Genomic DNA, 9,704 nt, shown 5'->3' on the forward strand with positions numbered 1-9,704 from the left:
TTACTGTATGTGACTGTACTTGGTGCTGCAGCTCCTTTTTTCTACCTGGGCTCCTGTACATGACTGTACTTGGTGCTGCAGCTCATGTGTAGCGCCCCTGAGACTGGTCGCTACAGGGTATATCATCATATCCTTCCCAGTCAGGGAAGAGGTTGGTCCGGTAAATCTACATACACCTCACACCACCATACAGCAGGGAGAAGCAGTCACTAGGAAAGGGTTAACAATGTTTCTACACACACAGTTCCTGGCAGACACCAGGTGGCCTCCACTAATTAGAGCAAGACTGGTTGACATAGCAACTATCAAAGGTGGGGGCATGACAGTTAGGGGTAGACAACAGATTCACTTTACCTCAGAACAGCTTGGACACGAGACAGAGCAGACGCACAGTGTGTATCTCCCTGAGGGTTGCTGACAGGCCTTCAGGGAGGCAGAAGAGAGCTGTCTAGATATAACACCACAGAGACTGCACAAACAAGTCAGGGACAGTAAAGGGTGCTTTACACGCTACGACATCGCTAGCTATAGCTAGCGATGTTGTGCGCGATAGCACCCACCCCCATCGTACGTGCGATATGTGGTGATCGCTGCCGTAGCGAACATTATCTCTACGGCAGCGTCACACGCGCATACCTTGTCAGCGACGTCGCTGTGACCGCCGAACAATCCCTCCTTCAAGGGGGAGGTGTGTTCGGCGTGATAGCAACGTCACTGCGACGTCACTAAGCGGCCGGCCAATAGAAGCAGAGGGACGGAGATCAGTGTGCCGAACATCCCGCCCACCTCCTTCCTTCCTCATTGCCGGCGGGACGGAGGTAAGGAGATGTTCGTCGCTCCTATGGTGTCACACATAGCGATCTGTGCTGCCGCAGGAGCGAGGAACAACATCGCTACTTACCTGACAACGATTTTTTGTTATTAAATGACCTCTCCAAAACAAACGTTTTTTTGTCCATTTTGTGATAGTTTTAGGTCGCTCCAGCCTGTCACACACTGCGATGTCGCTCACGACGCCGGATGTGCGTCACAAACACAGTGTCCCCGACGATATATCGTTAGTGATGTTGCAGCATGTAAAGCCTGCATATGTAAACAGCGCTCTATGCAAGCCACTAGTGTGCAGTTTTATCATCTAGCAATCGCCCTCCTCCATTCCATGGAGGTGTGTGTGTGATCTGCTTCTCCTGCACCTGTGACGCTTCCACTTTAGTGGGGGTTTAGCTGTATCCTGCTAGAGTACTAGTTTTTGGCCAGGGCGATGTACACACTGCAGCCCATCTTGCTGTAAGTAATAGCATGTAAAGCCCCCTTAACACCTAGACAGACGGGACCTGGCACCTGTAATCGTGGACTTAAAGACAGTAGTCACCAGCGCATGGGACTGAGCACAAGAGAGGTACAGAGCCTCAGTTCGGTTGGCCGCGGCGTTGCAGCAGAGAGGGAGCCTGGGAGATAGGACAGAGGTCTGACCCACGAGAGGCCCAGGCTGCCGGCCTGTACGGGCCAGAGCACAGAGTTGTGCATGGAGGAGAAAGGCCACAGATTACCAAGCCGGATCCAGCCTCTGACCTGCCTGGGATCGACCGGAGTCTCTGACGGCGAGGACCAGCACCCCGGGTGTGATACCACCTGAGCCAATAAATAAAGTGACTGGAACCCATGCCTGGTGACTCTGTGAGTAACTACCGCCGCCCTGCAATCCGGTGCTCACGTGTTCTGCCACCCCTGTTCTCACCGACCTCCCGGGGTGACCCGCTCCGCCCGTGGGGAGCGACACCATCCCAGCTGCACCTAACACCTGCCCTGGAGAGAGACTGCAGTGGTTGCTAATTCCTGACCGCATACCACGGGTGGCGCTGCGAACCATCTCCATTCCCCCATCCAGTACTGCCCTTGGGAGATGACTAGTCACAGGAAGGGTCGGTGGCGGAGGAGGCAGAGACCCTAGTCACTGCTGCAACCGGTGACATGCTTCCCAGGGGCCCGTCACCCTCCTTCCATCCCCATCTGTACTGGACACTTGTTTGTTGTTCGTTTTTCATGTAGCCATCGGGATCACGGAACCGGGTCAGCCCAATCACAGCTACCCCAAGGAACCACTGGCCCGGTGACGAGTACCCGAAGACCCCGTGGTACGCTTCACATACCTAGCTGGGCCACTTTCAGTTGAATAAGACTGTGCTGCAGCACCACGCACGGTCATCAAAACCAGAAAACCGTGAGAGGCAGACAATACTACTAATGTAGGAAGGGATTTTTCAGCTCGTTGATGAGGTTCCCATTGATCCGCCCATTAATGGATTCTCTTAGAATCCCTGAAAGAAAGATCCACCATTTTTAGGCATAGTGATCAGAATAGACAAAAAGCAGAAAAAAAAAAACAACTTTGATCATACACATCACAGAATAAGCACATTTTATTAAACATTTTATTTGGACAAGACTGGGTTAAAAAAAAAAAAAAAACTTTCTGGTAAATATCGGTGACGTGCAAGCGTACTCCCTAAAGAAAAGGACATTTATAGTATTTGTTAATAATGGTGGTTCCTTATCTGATATAATAAAGTCCTCGATTCATCATTTTAGTCCTCATTCTTTTTTGTTTAATGGTATTCATTGATGGGTTTTCCAGCAAAATCTTCAAAAATGACAAATATGGTATATAAATTTTGCACAAAAATACTTTTTATTGTTGCCTTTTTAACCTTTTTTTGTGTCCTTTTAGCATAAAAATGTTCCAAAGCTTGTGTGACAAATCATTACCCACATAAAACCACGCGAAGGGGAGGGAGTATATTTGCGCAAAAATTTTGCAACTTTTTTTAAAAAATGCACAAATTTAAAGTAGAATAAAGTGCAAATTAATAACGGGGAGGGGGGGGGACACAAAAATTTAGTAAAGAAAAAGGTGCAAATGCAATAATGAATTTGGCCCAAAAATTGTATCAATATGCAATATAGAAAATTTAGGCAAACCTGACAATGGTCCTGTGCAATCCCACTGTGCATATACACTATTCACAAAAAGTTAGGGATATTTGGCTTTTGGATGAATTTTATGATAAAGTTCACTCTACAGTGATATTTAATCATAACAGTCATAACAGTCGGGCATTTAAGTAGAAGCAGCAATGGGGATTTTATCTCAACTTGTTGAAACAAAAACCAATGGTGGTGGGTATACCTCTTCCTCCACCCCCCATTAAAAAAAGAAAAAGTCAATGTCTGTAACTTGTCATGTGGCCTTGAGAATCAATTAAAGGAAAAAATGACTCCTGCTGGTCACAAGTGGAGTTATTGTCTGTGGAGGCATGGCATCCCACTCTTCTTGAAGGGCGGCCCTCAGGTCATTGAGGTTTTGAGGTACAGATTTAAGGCCTGTACACGCTGACTCAGCTGATCCATAGGTTTTTATGGGATTCAGGTCTGGAGAAAGTACAGCCACTCCATTTGAGGTTCTTCAGTCTCCAGCAGCCGTTCCTTAATGATGCGACATCAATGAGCTGGAGCATTGTTGCCCATGTAGATGACATTAGGCTGGTGTTGTTCATGCAAAGACACAATGATTGGATTAATTAAGTTATTCCAGTAGTAGGGGCTGTTACTATACCAGTCACACAGTGTAGGGCTATTCAGTGTTGATTACACCGACCCATACTGTAACACCACCACCATGAAAGGCTTGTCTGGTGACAACAGTGGCTGATGCATAGGGCTCTCCTTGACATCTCTACTATCCTGATCAGCGGCAATCATCATGTCTGCTCAACATGAATCAACTTTCATCAGTGACCAGCACTGAGGCCCACTGGTCTCTTGTCCAGCGTAGATGACACCTGTGCCTGGTGGTATAGTCAGGTACCTTTCAGGTTGTCTAGCACGCGGACCATGCTGATGAAAACGGTGGTTTAGAATGGTCTGATGTAACACTTCTCACCTCCCTTAAATATGCCTGCAGCTGTACGACATTCATCATCCGGTTCCAGAGTTAATGGCTCACAATGAAGAGGTTATCTGTGTGGGATGTGGCCAACCGATGTCCACTTCTCTGCCTTTCTGTGACTCTTCCAGTCTCTCTGTATCTCTGTGCAACCTGCTGGTGATTCTCTAGGCTCAGTGGCCACTTCCATCTGAGAACATCCTGCTTGAAGCCTCACAATGGTGCGGTGCTGCTGATTAATTGTTAGGGGTCGTCTTGATCTCATGATGTCAAAATGTGAACAGCATGATGAGGCGGACTGTTGAATACCAATTCTAATTGAACCCCAAAATTTATTGGGTGATTCATGGCTCAAACACTTGTGAATTTTGCCATTAAGCTCCTTGTTAAAGAACAGAAAGTTGTGCAAAAACTCCTGAAGCACGGAACAGATGGACATGTGCATTCAGAAGGTTAGAGAAGGTCACATTAAGTTCACCTGGAAAGGTTAGAGGGCATTTTAGGATAATCCTCAAATTTCACCAGAAAGCCAAATATCCTTAACTTTTTGTGAGTAGTGTACACATCCACAATAACATACAAGGAATGGCAATAGCAAAACAGATGTACTTACTTTATATAAGGAAAAACACAAAGACTTAAGTTTGCAGAATGGATCCCATGTTCTGTTGCTTTAAAGGGAACCTGTCACCAGAGAGTATGTGTACAAGTACAGATACAGAGGGCTATTAAGTGCAACAGATGATAAAAAGGACCAGATTTGGAAGAAAATTTTGTAAAGGCAAAATTGGAAAAGTTAAATAAGTGAGGTGAGGTTATGGGCTAGTCTAAAGAAATGCGTTTTTAGGGCATTCTTAAAACTGTGGGTACTGGGAGTTAATCAAATTTACTTGGGTAGCGCATTCCAGAGAATTGGCGCAGCTCGTGAGAAATCTTGGAGACAGGAGTGGGATGTTTGGATTATTGGGGATGCCAGTCTTTGCTCATTAGTAGAACGCAGGGCACAGGTTGATAGATGGAGATGAGGGAGGAGATGTAATAATAATAATAATAAGTTTTATTTCTATAGCATAAACATATTCTGCACTGCCTGTAGGGCAGTGCAGGATTGTGGAGGCTTTGTGGGTGTAAGTGATAGGTTTATATTGTACTGTGTAGCGGATGGGCAACCAGTGCAATGACTGGCACAGGGTGGAGGTATTGGTGTAGTTGTTGGAGAGGCAAATGATCCTGGTTGTGGCAGGAATTAGAGCAACCGTAAAAGTTTTTGCAGAGTTAAAGGTAAGAAAAGGTCGAATTCTAGACATGTTTTTGAGGTGGCAGTGACATGAGTGAGTGCTCAGATGTAGGGAGTGAAGGAGAGATCGGAGTCAAATATGACCCCAAAACAGCGGGCGTGCTGCTGGGGAAAAAGGGTGGAACCATACACGGAAATGGCAATTTTGGGTTTATGAAGGTTAGTCATGGGAGAAGAAGCTCAGTTTTTCACAGATTAAGTTTTAGATAGAGGGAGGACATGATGTTAGAGACAGTGGACAGACAATGCAGGGGTGATGTCCGGAGACAATATATATGATTAGGTATGTAGTAGTAAGGAGTATGCAATTAAGCAAAATACCTTTTCTAGAGCCTAAATACACAAGCCCCTTGCAAAGAGAGAGCTGTCTTCGTACAAGACCCCGACCTATTAACCAGATTGAAAAGTGGCATTTAATGTCATTTCACACACATTAAACTTATTTCTGCCAAATCTGCTATCGATCAGTTTGACCAACTATCTAATGTGTATGTGGACCACCAAAAGATAGTTTAATCATCTGGAATGTCCGATTTTGGGCTGCAGATCCTTTTGTACTCCTTGAGAGAAGCCACTTCTTGAGGAGTCTAACAATGACTCTCCTAGAGAGCACAGGAGCATATGTAAGAGGTTAATGAGATGAATGAGGTTAATGAGATGACCTCGCCATCGATTGACCGACAACCATGTAGGTTCCCACCTATGATACTACGAGGAGCTGCTGATAAGTCTTTGGCTTTGTGATCTTTTTTTGTTTCTATGGTAACGAATGTTACATCACATGAAAGCCTTATGTGTCTAATATGTTTTCAAAATGTTGTGTTTGTTGCTTATGGCAACAGTGTTCTACGCACGCGGGAAAACAAAATGGCGGAGTCTAATGCGATATTCACAGCAACTGAGAGTAGAAGAGTGCTAAAAGTTTTGTTTCTGCGAGGAAAGTCCGAGAAGGATAATCATGGTGATATGTCGCAGACATTGGGGAATCAATGCCCTTCATATTCCACAGTTAAAAACCTAGCTGCCAAATTTAAAACGGGACACTTCAGCCCCAATGATGAGGAATGTCCTGGACGAATTTCAGCTAAAGCAATAGCAGACATCATGGGGATTTCCCGTGAATGTGTTTGTGTCATTATCCATGAACATTTGGACATGAGGAAGCGATCTGCAAAGTGGTCCCCAAATGTCTGACAACAGATCAGAGACGCATGCGAGTGAAAACTTCCTGGTCCATTTGTCAGCATTTCTGGACTGATAAGAACATCCTGGATGGACTGGTCACTATGGATGACACCTGGATTTATTTGTATGACCCTGAAAATAAGGAGCAGTCAAAAGAACAGTAGCACAGTGGTTCTCCTCGTCCAAGGAAGTTCAGGGGGCAAAAATCAGCCACTAAGGTGATGGTGTCTGTGTTCTGGAATAAGGAGGGCATGCTGCTAGTGGACTACCTTCAAAAGGGTTCCACCATCAATGCAAGGTATTACACTGAACTTTTGGAGCAGTTGAAGGCAGCTCTGAAGTCCAAAAGGTGCATCAAGCTGTCCAAAGGAATCTTGTTCTTGCAAGACAACGCCTCCGCTGACCCTACACATCCAAACACGGCAAAACTGGCAGAGCTGGGCTTCCAGCTGGTTGACCACCAACCTTATTCGCCAGATCTAGCTCTCTCCGACTGTCGTCCAAACCTGAAAAAACACCTCAAGGGTACCAACTTTCACACCATTTTCTGATGCCATGGCTGCTACGGATGCCTGGTTTGAGTCACAAGCAAAATCCTTCTTTTTGCTAGGCTTACAGAACTTGGAATACCGATGTAAGAAGTGTGTTGTCATCAGTGGAGAGTATGTGGAATAAATGTAAAGTTTCATCATCCTATCTCATTTCTTTCTTGGTAAAGCCAAAGACTTATCAGCAGCCCCTTGTATAATTTTTTTTTACTATTGCTATACAATGGGACACAATACAATAGGATCTATCATGCGTGGAATTTATGTTGACCCCGATACCCTAACCAGATTCCAATGTGGGTCATGCATTCCTAGCCTGTCCAAAGTAGGGACAAAGCTAAAATGCTCCATTAAACAATAATTTGAGTTCATTCTGTGACCACATAAGTAACAGTCATCTTGATCGAGATCCCACCAACAAGTTGTTGTAAATACGCCTGGCACCTGTATCTCCATCTTGACTTTATGACCTGTTTCCAATTTTTCCCTTACAAGAGACACCGAAGGACATTGAGCAAGATTAGAGAACTTGGGCAATGATTGCTGGGAAAAAAATGTTTTTGCACCCTAGAATTACAGATCACTTTTATACAATTATATTATGGCTCCATCTGAAAACCATCAACAAGATAATTGACAAACACATCCTTAAGTGTCCCTATAGATGGTGCGACCAGTGGCACAATGTGAAGGTTGTTGCTACAGATTGGCGGTTGTTTGATTGCCTGAACAGGTGATCAGCCTGTTTACACTTCAAGAAAATCATCAAAGGTGTGTGTTTAACCATTGTTAGCAATTATCCTGCAGTGTAAAGCTGGGTTCACACATAACGACAACGATGTTGCTGCTAAGTCACCATTTTCTGTGACGTAGCAGAGATGTCCCGTCGCTGTCGCTGTGTGTGACATCCAGCAACAACCCGGCCCCTGCCGTGAGGTCACTGTTCGTTGCTGAATGTCCTGCTTCATTTTTTTGCTCGTTGCTCTCCCGCTGTGAAGCACACATCGCTGTGTGTGACAGCGAGAGAGCGACGAATTGAAGCGAGCAGGGAGCAGGAGCCGGCGTCTGGCAGCTGTGGTAAGCTGTAACCAGGGTAAACATCAGGTAACCAAGGGAAGCCCTTTCCTTGGTTACCCGATATTTACCTTAGTTACTAGCATCCTCTGCTCTCAGGCTGCCAGTGCCGGCTCCCTGCTCCCTGCACGCAGCCAGACTACACATCGGGAAATAAGCAAAGGTTTGCTTATTAACCCGATGTGTACTGTGGCTATGAGTGCAGGGAGCCAGCGCTAAGCGGTGTGCGCTGGTAACCAAGGTACCAAGATAAATATCGGGTAACCAGAGAAGCACTTTGGTTGGTTACCCGATATTTACCTTCGTTACCAAGCGCAGCATCGCTTCCACAGCGACGCGTGTCGTTATGATCGCTGCTGCGTCTGCTGTGTTTGACAGCTAAGCAACGATCATAACAGCGACTCACAAGGTCGCTGTTGCGTCACAGAAAATGGTGACGTAACAGCGACGTCGTTGTCGCTGTCGCTATGTGTGAACCCAGCTTTAGTGCCCCTTAACAGTTTGGCTGTTTGCAGAACTGGAGAACTCAGCAAAGGATCATATGAGCAAGATCCTCAGGCTCAGTTCCCACAATGAGCTTTTGGTGGGTGTTTGACGTTGCAGAATGTCTGCACCTACTATGTAAATTGCATTTTTTTCATTCTTTTGAGTGCATATTTTTACATGCTTTTTTATCACTTTTTTAACACTGGTGATTGACTTTCAGGCTCCATATCTCCCCATTCACTACATCTTTGAGTGTGAGACGACCTTCATTTTTTAGACAATCATCTTGGCTATCTCCTACATAGATTTGACTTGCAGCTCTTTAGCATACGATTAGTTATGCAGATTCTTGTCATGTCACTGCATTGTTACTGTTTTGCTCCTGGTGGTGGAAAAATCTTTTTCTTCCTGTATGCTACAAATTACAACATGTTCTCACATTTCCTAATAGCTCATTGTGATATTAGGTTGATTCCCAAGTGAAAGGTTCAAATTGTGAAACACCCATGAAGAAGATTTCCCAAGGATAGAGAAAATGCATTATCTAACTCATCAATAGCAGACTCTGGGCTAAGAAAATTGCCAAACTGCATCATGTCCGGCTATGACAGATGGATGAATAAGATATGAAGTCCATCCATTCAAAAGCCAAGAGATGACGTCCAGGCAAAATATCTGGTTCAAGAAGCCGGCTTACCACAAGGTCTATCAGTTCTGGAGACACCCGGCAGTGGAGGCGGCTCGTATGCTTCATAATAGTGAGATCACAGACGTCCATGCAAGCACCGGGCGACTCACGTTACATAAATCTGGAATGGTGGCCCAAAAAAGGGTGAAAAAGCCTCAACTTCAATATCATCATAAGAAGTGTCAGCTTGAGTCTGCAAGGAAGTACAAAAAGTGGATAGTACAAGATTGGAAACGGGTGATTTGGAGGAAGGAGATGAAAGTCAATAGACGAGGCTCTGATGGGTGCAAATGGGTCTGGAAGAAACAAGGGAAAAAGGCACTAACGGATCAAGAAACTGAAGGAACTGTCACGTTCAATGGAGGAAGCCTGATGATATGGGGTTGTTTCACAGCCAAAGGTGTTGGATGTTTGACCAGGATGGATGGTGGGCTATGTGCTGAGCTTTATGTGAGTATCCTACAAGATGAGTTACTTCATACA

Source organism: Anomaloglossus baeobatrachus, chromosome 11, assembly GCF_048569485.1.
Source record: "Anomaloglossus baeobatrachus isolate aAnoBae1 chromosome 11, aAnoBae1.hap1, whole genome shotgun sequence".
In the NCBI taxonomy this organism is placed as follows: domain Eukaryota; kingdom Metazoa; phylum Chordata; class Amphibia; order Anura; family Aromobatidae; genus Anomaloglossus; species Anomaloglossus baeobatrachus.